At 41.9% G+C, this 13,852-nt stretch overlaps 1 protein-coding gene across 2 annotated transcripts in view; it reads right to left on the reverse strand.

Moving 5' to 3' along the window:
• The window catches only part of PGCKA1 (PDCD10 and GCKIII kinases associated 1), a 51,493-nt gene that overhangs the window by 19,800 nt on the left and 17,841 nt on the right, over positions 1 to 13,852 (reverse strand). For both annotated transcript variants that reach the window (XM_083835705.1, XM_083835704.1), the window contains 3 exons: positions 13,076 to 13,125; positions 10,438 to 10,528; positions 7,916 to 7,970 (listed from right to left, as the gene is read on the reverse strand). The gene's annotated coding sequence lies outside the window, so the exon portion shown is untranslated. The remainder of the gene's footprint in view (positions 1 to 7,915; positions 7,971 to 10,437; positions 10,529 to 13,075; positions 13,126 to 13,852) is intronic.

Below are 13,852 nucleotides of genomic sequence, written 5' to 3' on the forward strand. Positions count from 1 at the left end.
CCAACGTGCTCTTTTCCATTTACTTTACAAACAAAGCTGGTGAGCTGATCGGCCGACCAGCCACTTTCCTTCTGTGCTGAGGCCTCGTTTACCCACTGAACTGTTCACGTGCACTGCCAGTACTGCTAACTGCGAGGATAAGTTGGCAGAGGGACCCACTGAGGACCCTGTTAAACTTCTTCAGCCACGGTGGTAACTTAGGGCAGTCACCTTTAGCTGTGTGTGTCTGTTGGTGTTCTTGTTCCTTTTCAGGTTGTTTCTCCTGGTTTTCACCAGTAAACGTCATCACTGTGTGAACGCAAGTAATCCTTCTTACACGACCTGCAGCTGTTGAGAAGAATCCTTACATATTTTTAAGATGATGATTAGAATTGAAAAGGGAGAGAGGTGTCAAAGGGAGTCACACAGGCAACTGCACATTCCCATTTTTATGGGAATTTTTACAGGTATTATCAAACACATTTTTCTATGAAAATATCATTTGTGATTCTATTGCATTGTTGATATTTCTTCATTTTTTTCTTATAATAAAAAATATTCTTTATGGCTTGCTTTTGTCAAAACCCCTGCTTTTGCCAAGGAAAAGTCAAAATTATTTCATGGCATTTCTTTAAAAAAAATTCTTTTCAGAAAAAATCAGAAATCAAAAAAATCTCACACCATGTCATTCAACAGGACTATACCCAATGTATTTTACCATCTGCTGTCATCCAAACTTATTTCATTCATCCATGCTTAGAGGACCTTTTAAAACTTCTGACTTATCCATTCATTCAAATTTATCTGAAATGCTCATATCCACACCCTCACCCTTTAATTTTTCTTGAAAGAAACAGAACTTGTGACAGTGTGACTCTCCCAAAATCTAACCTTTGCAATCCAATGATGAATTTTCCCTGCTGCTCCCCTTCTTTCCTCCCTTGCCCAACTAAATTGGGCCTGGGGCTGTTAGCTGTTTGGGGCAGTGACCTGATTCTTGGTGTTCCTGCGACCGAAGCGGCAAATCTCTGGCTGATGTTACCCACTAGCACTGTGTACAGACAGCAGCTGTTTGCTTCAGTGAAGGAGGAATTTTGAGTATTTTGTGTGCCGTTCAAGGCATGAAGTTTAGGGTTGTTTCTGGGTGTAGGGACTTAAACATATTATTTTTGCTTATTCCCAGAGAAGTCATGAAAGTGATTTAGACTGGTAGTTTTTTTTGCAGGGGGGAAAAGTGGCGTTATCCAGGGCTGGTATCAAAACCTGGAAATTGTTGTGCCTCAGAATCGTGCATTGCTCCTTATCTGGGAGTTATGGGATTCTGTTATGGCTCCATAAATGTTGATGCGTTATGTTCTGATATAGAATAGGTCTCTCACTGAAGAAGTGGCTCCAATGTCACAGTGCTGTTTTTTCAGCAAGGTAACAGCTGGCACCATAACAGGATCCTTAAATGACAATGCTGTGCAAGCAGTCATAGCAAGGGTAAAAACAAACCGAGTCACATTTAAAGAGAACTGTTTCTAATTAGTTTAGCCCCATACTTTTCAGGAAATTAGAGCAAAGCAATTTACTATGAAGAAACACTCACATAACAAACACTGTGCTTGCCCAATGAACCATCACTCCAGCATCAGCTAATCACCAACTACAGCCTACTCACCAAATAACCAGTGGGAGTAATGTTATCATGATTTTAATATCTATCTGCCTGTGGCATCTGAAATATGTGTTTCAAGTGTTTCTCCAGAAAATTTTCAATAGTAATTGACAAAAAATTTGCTCTTCATCCTGGGATCACATTAGCAGTAGACATTAATTATCATATACACAAAATAGTGCAAATTGTGTGTTATATCCTTGGATTATTTATAACAGCATCCAAGGGAGGGAGCAGTTGCCTAGCTGAGAGGTGCATCTCCTGTGCAGGAGTTAACCAAGTCCTCTACTTGTGGCGTTTCTCAGCACTGGGGAAAAGCATCTTGCCGGTGTGATGTTCAACTACAACCTGATGAGAAACAAAACTGGCAGGCAGGCTGCCTCAGAGCAATGGAAATACCTTCTTACATTCCTATTCCTACTGAAGAGCCGAGAAAAGGTCAGACTTAGCCTGACTCTGCTGATACCAGAAAAAATATGTACTAATTAGCTCATGTACACATAGTTCTAATACCAGTACAGTTGGCAGTGGCAACACATGCCGGTGTAAATAACTTAGCTGGAATGGGGAGCACCTGATTTCATGCAAATGCAACATCAGAAATGCTTCCCTTCCCTACCACAGCTCTCCCCAGGCCCTCAACTACCTAGCTACGTCTTCGTCAGGTCCTGATGGTACTTCTGCCCTCACCTTGCCCCCTCACCTCCTTGTTTTTGCAGGCAGCAGCTTTGCACCAAACGAAGGCGCAGAGGCAGGCAGGCCCCAGGGCAGGGAGGTTTGAGCGCTGCCAGCGCAGCGTGAGCACACCTGCACTTGTTTGCAGTTGCGCTGCCAGACTGGGAAAGGAATGAAAAGTTTGATGCTATCAGGTTTACAAAAGGTGTTTTGTTTTGAGTTGTGACTGCTGGTTATTGCCTACGCAGATCTTCCACCACGTGTAACAATATGCATAGCTGTGTTAAGTCCTGCTAGCTCCTCCTCAAAACGTCCTTCTTCCCAAGCCAGGAAGGTCGGCCAGATCTTCTGCTTTCCCCCCGCAGCTTCCTGGTGGTATTGGGCAGTACATGAAGTCCCTTGTTTCATTCTCATCGTAGCTGTTCCCCTCGCCTTCATAGCAGGCAGCTTTCCCCTTTCTCCTGCAGGCTGTTAAAGGATGAGATGTGCCCCGGCCAGCCATCTTCTGCCTCTCATTGCTCTTACATGTAGATGAAGCTATTCTTCTCACCTGCTGGGGTTGGGTGCTCAGCTCCCAGCCTGTCTTTAATAATTCCTCCTTTTCCAGCCCGTCATCCTGGTCCACGTTCAACAAACAGGCCCTGGTGCTGCGGGTGCCGCACCGCTGGGAGCAGCAGGCCTGCGGGCAGCCCCTGCCCTGCCTCGCTCAGCTCCCTGGTGTGCCTGGCCCCTGACAGGCACCGAGGCCTGTAAAATGGGATTGGGTCAGTCCTCTTCTTCCCCTCTATCAACTTTGAGGTTGTTCTTTTACTGTTTTATTCTCTGATCTCTGTGGCAGCTGCAGGGCTTTGCTTTAAACGCCTCTGGAAAGGTGGAGCTCTTCGTGAGGCCCCTGTTACTGCGGTGTACAGGCCGGCAGTGCACGTGGGACACGACTTCGAGGTGATCTGAATGTGCCCTTTTTCTCTTCTGTTACCCTCCTCACAATTGATTTTAAATATTGAGAAGACCTTTAAGAGGAAATGCATTCTCTCTGGCTAGTTCCTCGTCGCTCACAGCACTAGGTCACGGAGCACTTCCCTACCGCTGCTATTTACCACAGAAAATGTTTGTTTTATTTCTGGTGATTAAAAGGAAGAGTCGGGCAAAGGGTGAAACTCTCACAATCATTAGCCAGTTTGCACAAAGGAAAAACAAATATAGCTCGCAGCATAAAAACACTCATTTCCTCCTCAGCCAAGCTTATTCCCTACATCTGTTCTTCCCCAACTTACATCACTGTCTGGTGTTTAAGTTACTGAAGTTCATATTTCCTGTCTTTTAAAGTCGTTAATCTTATATATTATACTAATTTGTTCTGTAATGGTGCCCAAACCCCAAGTTGTATTTAGGGCCATATTGTGCAGACACCAACGTAGGAATGCACTGTTTCCCAAGGGATGCGTGGTCTAAATGTGTGACAAGGCAAAAAATGGGTGTGATAAGCAGATGGTCATGTACGTGTGAAAGAAGCAATCGGCAGAGAAACTGTGTTTAGGGACACAGCTGGAGCCTTAAAATAGCTGTAGCCAATTTTTATGCAACTGAGAGAGACTGTGTCTGGAGTCTGATCTCCTTCAGGATGTTAAAGTGTGTCTCGGCAAGCTTTGCGCAATTATGCGCTTTGGAGAATGGAGTCTGTGGTTCCAACCCTTGGTCTGAAAATCCCTGGTTATATCTAACGTCTTTTTAAAACTCTTAACGTAGAAGCAGCCCTAGAAACAGAGGCTGAGCCTTCTTCACATGCTGTCGAGGACGTGACTTTGAGACTGAGGGTCAAAGGGAACCAGGGCTCCTAATTTATGAGGCAATTTGCTAATCCTTTGAATACTAGGTAAAATAATCACAGCCTCCCCGGTGGTTTTGACTGGAAGCTGCAGTGGCGGCTGTGTTTTAGGTTGAACATTGTGCTCTGTGTCTGAGCGAGATGTGGCCTTAGGGCACCTGCCCGGGATTGTGGCCTCAGCACCACATGGAGTTTCAGGCCACAGGAAATTTGGCAAAGTCACAGCCTACAGCAAACTGAGAGCTCATGAAGCCCATAGGGAAACCCAGCTGAAGTGCCTCGTCCCTCCTGGCCTACATGCATGTGAGTGCTTGATTATAACCCTTTGCCTCTTAGACTCCCAGTCCTATCATGTATTTGGCTGGGCAGCCTTTCCTGAGGCCTGATACAAATAGTTTCTTATCTTACAGTGCCCAGATGAGCTTGGCAGGGGGTGTTTCGCTGACACGTTTTAGGGTGGTAACAGGAGGTTGCTTCCTGGTTCTTGCTAGAAATATCTTTACTTTGAGCTGTTACCTAGGGCCTGTCCTTGGTGCACTGCACTAGGTGCTTTCCCCCTCGACATATCAGCTGGAGGATCAAATACCTTAAGTTTAACTGCTCTATCCTGCTTCAGTGATATTCTGTTTCACTTCCTTCCCGTTCAGTGACCTGGCCTGAACAACCTGAAGACCATGAGCCTTTTGCCCTGCGTGCATCCATGTTCTGCATGCCCACATGAGAAGCAATTGTACCCTGAAATCAGTGGAGACCTTTTGGCCTCCTTGAAATCTTGATGAGTCCCTCCATTGACTAATTAAGACTAGTTGACTATGTCACTGGAAATACTGAGGTTTTTATATATGTGCTCTTGTTCTTTAGACTTTTTTTTTTCAGCTAAGAACTGAATTATTTCCTAAAGCTACATACAATTCAAAATTTGATGTCCTCCCCTACCCCCCCTTTTTTTTCCAGTAGGTTCATCAGAGCTATCTTTAAAATACTAAGGAAATGACCTAAATTAAAGGTCTTGTGATAGCCTCCTTACAGATGCTTCTATTTCTGTGTACAGGGTTAGCTGGAGGAGTGAAATTTCAACCTCTGGATAGAAGGTGAAGTAAAGAAGAAAGGCTTAAAAACTTTATAGGACTCGACACGTTTAGGTCTCCAAGAGACAGAGAGGGTAGAAGCATGGATAGATGTGCTAGAGGATGGAGAGAATAGAAGCATGCTACTTGTTTCATCAGTATATTAAAAGCTGTGGCAAATTATATGAGCACAGAAAATTCAACTGTTGCTGGGAGATGCCAAAGGCATCTGTTAAGGACAGTAGCAGTTGAAAGATATTGTTGCCCCTGGTGAAAGATAAGATTTAGCTGAAATTGAGAAAAGGCAGATGCTGTGGTCAGAAAAGGTGTGTTTGGGGAAAACAAAGTGTGTCAGGGGCTGAAGTTGTATCTGGCCCTTGACAGACTTGCTTTTGGCTATGTCCCTTTTTGGCTGCATGTGACTTGAGGAAACTCAGGTGAATTTAGAGTGCCTGAAGAGGCATAGCCAGGGTATCTCAGTCGCTATGTGCGACTGAACCACACAGTAGTGCCAAACTCAGGTACTCAGCAGAAAATGAGGGCAGTGCTGGTCACCCAAGTTGCTGGTTTGAACTGGTATGGCAGTCCCTAAGATCCTGTAGTGATGCAGGATCCATGTGGTAATGTGAATACAAAGCAGATTCTCTCCTGGTTCTTTTGTAACTGTGATGTGGCCTTAGTTTCCTGCACCCTCACCAGAGGGGACCTGGAGAATGCAAATAAGGGCAGAACCTGCCTTTCAGAATATTTATTACTTCTGGGGCTGAATGAACCAGAAAGTGCGCAGTTTGATTTCCTTTGCAGCACTGACAGGAAAGCAAACAAATCCTTTGACTTGAATTTTGTATGTCAGCACAACTGGCTGTGGAGCTGCTTGTTTTCTTCTCTTCTGTCTCAGAAGTCATTTTTCCTTAGACTTCCATTTGCAGAGTCAGCCAAAGACTTTGAGCCTGTTTACATATAGAAGTATTTTGTAGATGTGGATTGATTCTCGAGTGAGTATTTATTTTTCTCTGTTTTGTACCTTCTGGAATAACTTAATTTTTATTATGTCAATCATATGGATACTGAAATCAATGAGAAAATTCTACTTTGGACATTAGGAAACTGGAAAATATCGGACAGTGAGTGTGATAGCTAAAGCCTACTGCCACAGGATGAAGTCTGTGAGAACAACTTGGCAGGCCAGGCTGGTTCCCTGCTATGTTATGTGATTATGCTATGACACTGTCACATAGCTGCCACTAGCTTGCAGCATAGCAGCACACTGTACATCACTATGAATCAAGCTCCTGGATCTTAGATTTCATCCTTTGTCTGCTGAAAACTGTTGCTCTATTTGCTTTGTGAGCAAAAAAACAGGGAACAGTACTGGCCTTCTGCAGCAACAGGGGGGCTACCAATAGCAGAACCTTTAAAAACAAATACTGTTGTAAGACTTTGAGCCTTCAGGTGGTCTGGGAAACACTTGGAGAACAGAGGAAGAGGAGAAAGGAGAGAAAGTGGAGACCTCATGTTTTAGATTTCATAAAATTCTTGTAAGCTGAAAGAAGAAAAAATACAAAATTTATGAAAGCAATTATTAAAAGTAAGTGCACTTAATGGTACAAGTTAATTCATATGCAATTTTGGTATCTTGGCTTCTTAAAAACTTATTTTTTGTTTGCAAAGCGGTTTTGTGGATAGGCTCACTGCTTCTTTTTCCTTTTTGTTTTGGTAGTGGGCATGAAGAGACACTGCTGGAATTTAGCAGGCCTTTATCCTTCAATTTTGTCGTGCATTTTTACATGAGGGAACAATACTCTGAAAGTGGGCTCAAATGCCTATGGAGATTGCTTCAAATAGATATTGCATATATGCCTTTAGGCTTGATCGAGGCCAGGTAGGATATGTGATCTCAGCTGTGGTATTCAATTATAGCTTTGAGTCCCCAAAATTATTTTGCCCTGAATATTTCAAATGCTTCTGGTTTGTTTACATCATCCAAAGTATTGCTAGTGGCAGGTGTTGTAGTGGTGGTATACTGTTCTGAACATCAGCCTCGCTTAATACAAAGAGAATTGGATAAAGCCCTAAGCAGTTAGCATGACTCAGTGGTTCTCTTCTAGTAAAATAAAACAAACTAACAATAACACCCTAAACCCAACAACAACAAATGGTTCAAGGGGCTTGCTTAAAATTGTCAGGATATTGGGTTTGACCATTTGATGGAATAACCTGCAGCTCTTTGAAAGGGGGCTGCTAGAAGTCAATGTGCTCTCCCTCTTCAGCCAAATCAATTCTCTTGTTTTCCAGTTTGTTCTCTTTCCCCAAATTCCCCTCTTTCTTTCCCACACTGCACTAGTTTGTTCTTCCCATCACCTTTTGCCTTCCTTTCTTCTTTTTATCCTTCCTCCTTTTTCACCTGTGTTAACTGACCTGTCAACTTTGTGTTCCTGTATTTCCTTTTTATGGTGTTTAACTTTTTCTAAACTTCAAAGTGGAAATCTGTCACTTGTTACAACAGAAATATTAGAGGTTGGAAAGAAACAGTTCAGAACCTGCTCTGTCACCAGTGCCTATAGCTGCAAAGCATCGTCATTAAAAAATAAGGTACTGCAGAGAGAAGAATAATCTGGTGACGTTCTCCTTTGTGGAGTGATGAAGTTACAACAGTGAATGACCAGTAAGTCTTAAACCTACACAAGAAGAATAAAAAAGAAGTCTTACCTTTCAGATTGTACTCCATCGACTGCTGGAAAGGTTTGGTTTAAATATCTTCATCCTGCAATAGTAAAGCAACGCTTTGAGTGGTTTCTTTGTGTGTCTGCACAAGTAGGATATGCTGAGGAGCAGGCGGCCTGCCACAAACAGTGTGGAAGTATAACATCCTCCTCTTCATGCCATTGTAATTTCTTAATTTACACAGTGACCAAACAAATCACTTGAGTAATATGCTCATCCCCTTGAGCTGAACTGGAATGCTAACCTGCTTAAAGTGAGCATGGGCTTGCCTGCTACAGTGGATTAGGGCTCATGTAAAATGTTTACACTTATAATAACAACAATAAACTTAGAAAATCTTCAAATATTATGGGAATTCTTTTTTCTTTGCTGGCACCCAGGATACTTATAGTATCAGCTAAAACTGCAGTATCCTTGTTAGAAGTTTCTCCTTCAGATTTTCATAAACTTTGAAATTTAAGAAAAGCCTCTGGCATTGCACCAATGTTCAAGGTATCTCGTAAAGCTATTGTTCTTTCAGATACGTGTGCCCTAGGCTAAACAGAAATTTTGGTAAAATGTTTTCTATTAAGGGTTTAGAGAGAGATAAATTTGAGAGATAGCGATAGAGTTAAACTGAAACAGTGCGGATGCTTTTTCTCCTTTAAAAATATATATATATTTTTGTGTTTCTTGTTAGGGAAGGGAAGGTGGACATATGCCCACATGGATCTGTGTGTGCATGCAAACCTGTAGCAAACATTAATCCCTAAGTCAGGGTCAGATCTGTGAAATGGTCAATGTATTTTACTGTGGGTTCAAAACTTTTGCTATGTGCTTCCTTTCATCCTTAGCATCTCCCTGCCTGGGTAGCAATAACTTGAAAAATCTCAGTGCAGCTTATGTTACAAGCTTTGACTCCAGGTAGTTATGCTTGCACCACCAAGAGAGAGGCTTCCAAAGGCTTTGAGATCCCTTTCAGCAGAGCTCTGAAAGCCTGAAATATGGCTGAAAACTAAATGCTCTCTGCCGAATTCAGCAGCTTGTGGTTTGGGACCAAACTGAGGTGGCCCCGATATCTGCTGTGAGTCATTGCTAAGGAGAGCCTGAGCACATTTGATTCATTGCTCTGCTCTGTTGCCCTACAGCGAGCCACTTAACTTGTCTTGTATGCTACCATTTCACATCCTTCTCAGAGCTTAATGTTTGGGCAGCACTTTGGAGATTTATGGCGCTATTCCATCTCATTATAGTGCTGCAAAGGGCTGAGAGTGTTTCTATGCATCTGCTAAAGGTGCTGTTGGTACTTTAGGTGGAGTAAAGAATAAAGCTCACGAAGACTGAGTCATTGCGTCTTCCTATCTTTATGTGACTTTTTTTCTGGGGGTCTTCTTGTCTCTTTTTACCTTAATTCCATTCTTGTTTGATATAGCTGTCATCATTAATTACAAAGTAGTTTATTCTATTTACTTTTTGTTCTATTCTCTAATTAATCTTTCTTGCAGTGTAATTTTGTCTCAATGTCGTTATTTGCTTTGTGTAAGCCATGCCCTAAATGAAAGCAAAAATCCCTGCAAAAATGAAAAGCAAAATCCGTGGCCTCTTGCCACATGTTGAGAGGATGCAGATTTTATTTAACAAAGGCAAAAGATGTATCCTGTTTAACTCAGGCTTACAGAGCATTCTTATCCCCTGTGAATTGCTTTTGTCTGTTGAACAAATTCTGAAATAGTAGGTCAGCTATAGGGTTTTCATTAATTTTTAATTGGGTTTTGTGTGTTTATTTTAAGTCTACTAGGAAATACGTTTCTAAAATTCCCTAGAAAAGGAAAATGCCAAAAAGGAGAGCTGATACAGCTTACCAACAGCTATAACTTGAAAGCTTACCCATTATATTGTGTCAAGTGATAACTGATTTCACTGTGATGCATGTCACTGGTTTTTGATCTAAACATAGAGTTGTTTGTTTGTTTGTTTGTTTTAAGGAATGAATTACTGAAGCTGCTTATAATGTTAAAAATGTGCTGAAAGCTCAGCATCAAATGCTGGATGCTTAATGGAATAAAATGTGCAAGGCAGGATTTCAAGTGAATCAGTGGTTCATTTTCTCTGTCAGACAGGATCAGACATAAACCAGGCTATGTTTATACTTAAACGTGAGTTAAAAATATCCTCTTTTCATTGTATTTGGAGCTTTCTTCTCTTTTACGTAGTGATAGCTTGGAAAACGGTTCTTGTTCCTGCAAATTACACTCAGACATCTTAACTAAATACTCTTTTTTACCATCATCTTTGCTTAGCAACATCCCTTTTGAGATATTCTTGGAAACTTAATACTTGTCTGATGTGTACAACAGTGTTCATAAATCAAGGAATGTCGCCACATCCTGCTCTCTTACATTGTTTAATACTTTTCATATTATTGTTTCTGGGAGAGAAGCACAAAGCCTCACGCACCCACTCACTCCAATATATTGCAGGACACAACTACAAATGACCCGAGCCCCAGCCTTTGGAGCACGGCTTACCATGGTGGTGCAGGTTGCCCCAGCGCGTGAATCGCATCCGCATGTTTGTCATGGACCCAAGCAGCAAGGAGCTTTCACATTCCAAAATAACCTGGAATTTAAACAAAATCATTAGGCTCTCTGTACTTACGTTGTAGAAGCTCCTATTTGCATTTTCCATTTCATTTGGTTGCTGAAAACAAGCTATTTCAAAGTCATATAGTCAAAATCTAAGTGCAATATCCTAGGCCTGTTTTGGCATAGCCCCTGGGTATGCTTCAGGTCCTGAGCATGCTTTTTGCTGGACAAAATTAACATTTTGGGTGCCGTAAGCAGTTATTTCCAGATTTACCTTCCCGTTCTGCGGTTGAGTCCTTTGCTAGGCTTGCTTTTAATTTTTTTTTTTTTTAATAAAGTTGCATTTGTAAATGCTGGACAGCTGATCTTTCTCTGATCTACATACTTTCCCACTCCATTAGGCGCTCCCAGTGTGAAGTTTTCAAGCACCATACACAGGTCCTGTGCTGTAAAATGTTGTGTAAAGCCAGCCAGTACTTTTCATAAGAAAAGAGCCTTCCTCACCCTAAGGATCAAAGAGGAGCAATGTCTGTGTTACTGAGAACAGCGATACAGGCTTTGACTTATTCTTTCCAGAAGTCATAACCTGCTCCTCCAAGCTGATCTGGAGATCAGCTGACTGTAGACATTTCTTCTTTTCTTTTGTTGGTCAGAAGTAATAGAACTCAGTGCTGTCCCCAGCAGTTTCAGAAAAAATGTTCAGCTGTCATCTGTGGTTTTAATTTATGCCCTGAGACTTGCACCCCCCTCACAGTTTCCTTCCCTACTCTGTTAGCCTTGGTCCTGTCCCCCGTGTGCCTTTGTGGTATTGTTCAAATACTTTCTCTGCTGCAAACTCCAATAGCTTTTAGGGGGATCTTTTTGATCATTTCTACTCATCATCTCAATTCAGAGTTCAGTGGAACGAACCTCTGATTTACATGCATTCTTTGTGTTTCTGCCCATGTGTTTCTCTGTAATTGTTTGCATATGGTTGTATTAATGTGCTCTTTCCTGAAGACAAGCTGAGATGGGTTTCGTATGAGGGATCCTGAATGAAATGTAGACCCACTGCTTGTTCATGGTAAAACTGTGGCTGACCTTGCTAGGAGCGGAATCAAAGCCTTTAAGAGTCAGTCTGTTGCAAGATAATGAGAGGGAGAAATGTTGTGAAATCAAAGCGGAATTTGAAAATCCTAGATTGTTCCTGTGAATGCTTAGAGTCCAGAAACAGCCTTCCAGCTGTGGGACTGCACACTTCTCCCCAAGGCTCTGTAGGGACGAGGAACAGTAGAAATGTAGAGAATTGAATGTCTTGCCTAACTAGGGAAATTGAAGAGGGAGAGAAATGAGTAGTCAGTTTTCTTACAAAAAACACTTAAGAAGTCAAATCGGGTTGAGGTTAGTTATCCTTGCAATCTTTTTTGCACTCAAAGAGATTTCCAAGGCTTTTAATATATTTATCAGTACACTAGTTCCTGAATACTGTCATTGTGTTTCTTGTAAATATGAAATGTGTCACTGAAAACAAGAAATATGGAAACAGGTGAGATAACCACGCATCAGTTAACATGTAAATGAGCACGTTTTAATAATTCTCTGAGATCTGATGGATCTGCTTGATTTGTGGAGAACTTGAGCAGTAACAGAAAAGCTGTTTCCCGAGTAGTGAAAACAAGCTGATGAGAGGAGATATCTTGATCCACAATTGAAAATAGAAAAAGTAGGCTGAAAATAGAAAAAGTCTTCCAGAAGAGCCCTGTGGTCTTGCCATTTCCTGGGTGCATGGGCTGAGCTTCCAGTCGCCAGCAGTACGGGTTGAGTTTTGCTCAGTTTGTTGTAAACTGAAAGGTCATAAACTGCTAGTGTGTTGAATGGTAAGAAGTGGTACGTTCAAATAAGCGTGGGGATTTCTAGAGAATTATCGCCTTTCCATTAGCTAAGACAGCTTAGGATGGTGCTGTCTGTTTAAATGATCTTGCAGTCCATTATCATGAGTCTGTTGGTGTCCAGATACAGGTTCTTAGCTGTAGCTATCTTTTTGTGAGGCCACTTTAGATCTCTGGTGAAGAGAGAGATTTTTATATTCTATTTGTCCCACTGCTTTTGCAAATCATGCTGGCTACTGTATTCTATCTCTTCCTGGCAAGTAATGACCACGAGCTGTTTCACATGGTGGTATCTGTCATACAAGGTTTTCTGCTTCCTGGACCATGAATCACAACAAAATAAATTTACGTTTTATGAAGTGTCATGAAGAATCATAAACTACTTCATTGGAAAGAACCTCTGGAGTTCATCCTGCCCAACATTTACACAGCGGAGGTCAACGCAGGTCTACAGCTTTCTGCAGAACATGCAACACCTACATTTAGCTCATTAATGCAGGGGAAGCTTTGATCTTTATTGGCAGTGTCCGCGACAGCAGCAAACGCTGGGCAGGTGGTGCGGCGTCAATAAACTCTGTCTATGTTTGTGTAGTTCTTTGTTAGCAAAGATCTCGCAGAAGTCTAGGGTGAAAGTTTAACATCTGAGGTTTTCCACTCCTGTAAAAATTTCCTGTTCTTAGATTGGGCGTTAAATTTGTGTTCCAGTTCCTTACCTCCAGATTTCAGCCCAAAATGCTAGCAATCTGTCTCCTCTTTAAAGAACCTGGAAGAAGAAAAGAACATATTGAGGTTTTGCTGAATATCGGTATTGACATATATTGTATGTGCTGTGGCATCTTCCCTCTAGAAAAAGTTTCTGTTCTGTTCTACTTGTGGCGATTAATCTGGGTCTGTTGTTAACAAGACAGTTTATCATTGTTGCAATAGATTACAGTTTTTCTCAGATACCATTTGTCTCTCATTTTAAAGTTATTGTCAAGATGACCAAAATAATGAGTAGATAAGCGATGTCTTTTGAATGGGACCTTTGAGAGCTTCATCCTGCCGGTTGCTTGGGCACAGAGATGTTCAGGTACCCGGCTCCTGCAGGTACTATTCAGCCAGCACTGAGAAGCCGTGTCAGCGGGACAGACAGTTTGTTGTGTGGAGCACCTTCCTTTGCTTTCTAGAAGATGAGGATATGCACAGCCTTTCATATGATCAGAATCTGAGAAATCAACCTACCCAGATGCTTAAAAATTAATTAGGGGCAGAAAGAGCAAAGCCAGCTCCTGGTTCCTGCAGCTGTCAGTGCCCATAAATCAGCTGTGTTTTTCCTTTTGAAACAAGGCAAGAGCATGAATTTAATTAATGGGTTTGACTTGCTCTGGAAACACAGAGTAGTCACCCTCTCCACACCTTTCACAGATGCTGCAAACATACAAATGTTATTGTGTATTTACTCATGAATGCCTTCCAGCATCATTGTGCTAGACACAGCTGAATGCCTC

Source organism: Anser anser, assembly GCF_964211835.1.
Source record: "Anser anser genome assembly, chromosome: 4".
NCBI classification, from domain to species: Eukaryota; Metazoa; Chordata; class Aves; order Anseriformes; family Anatidae; genus Anser; species Anser anser.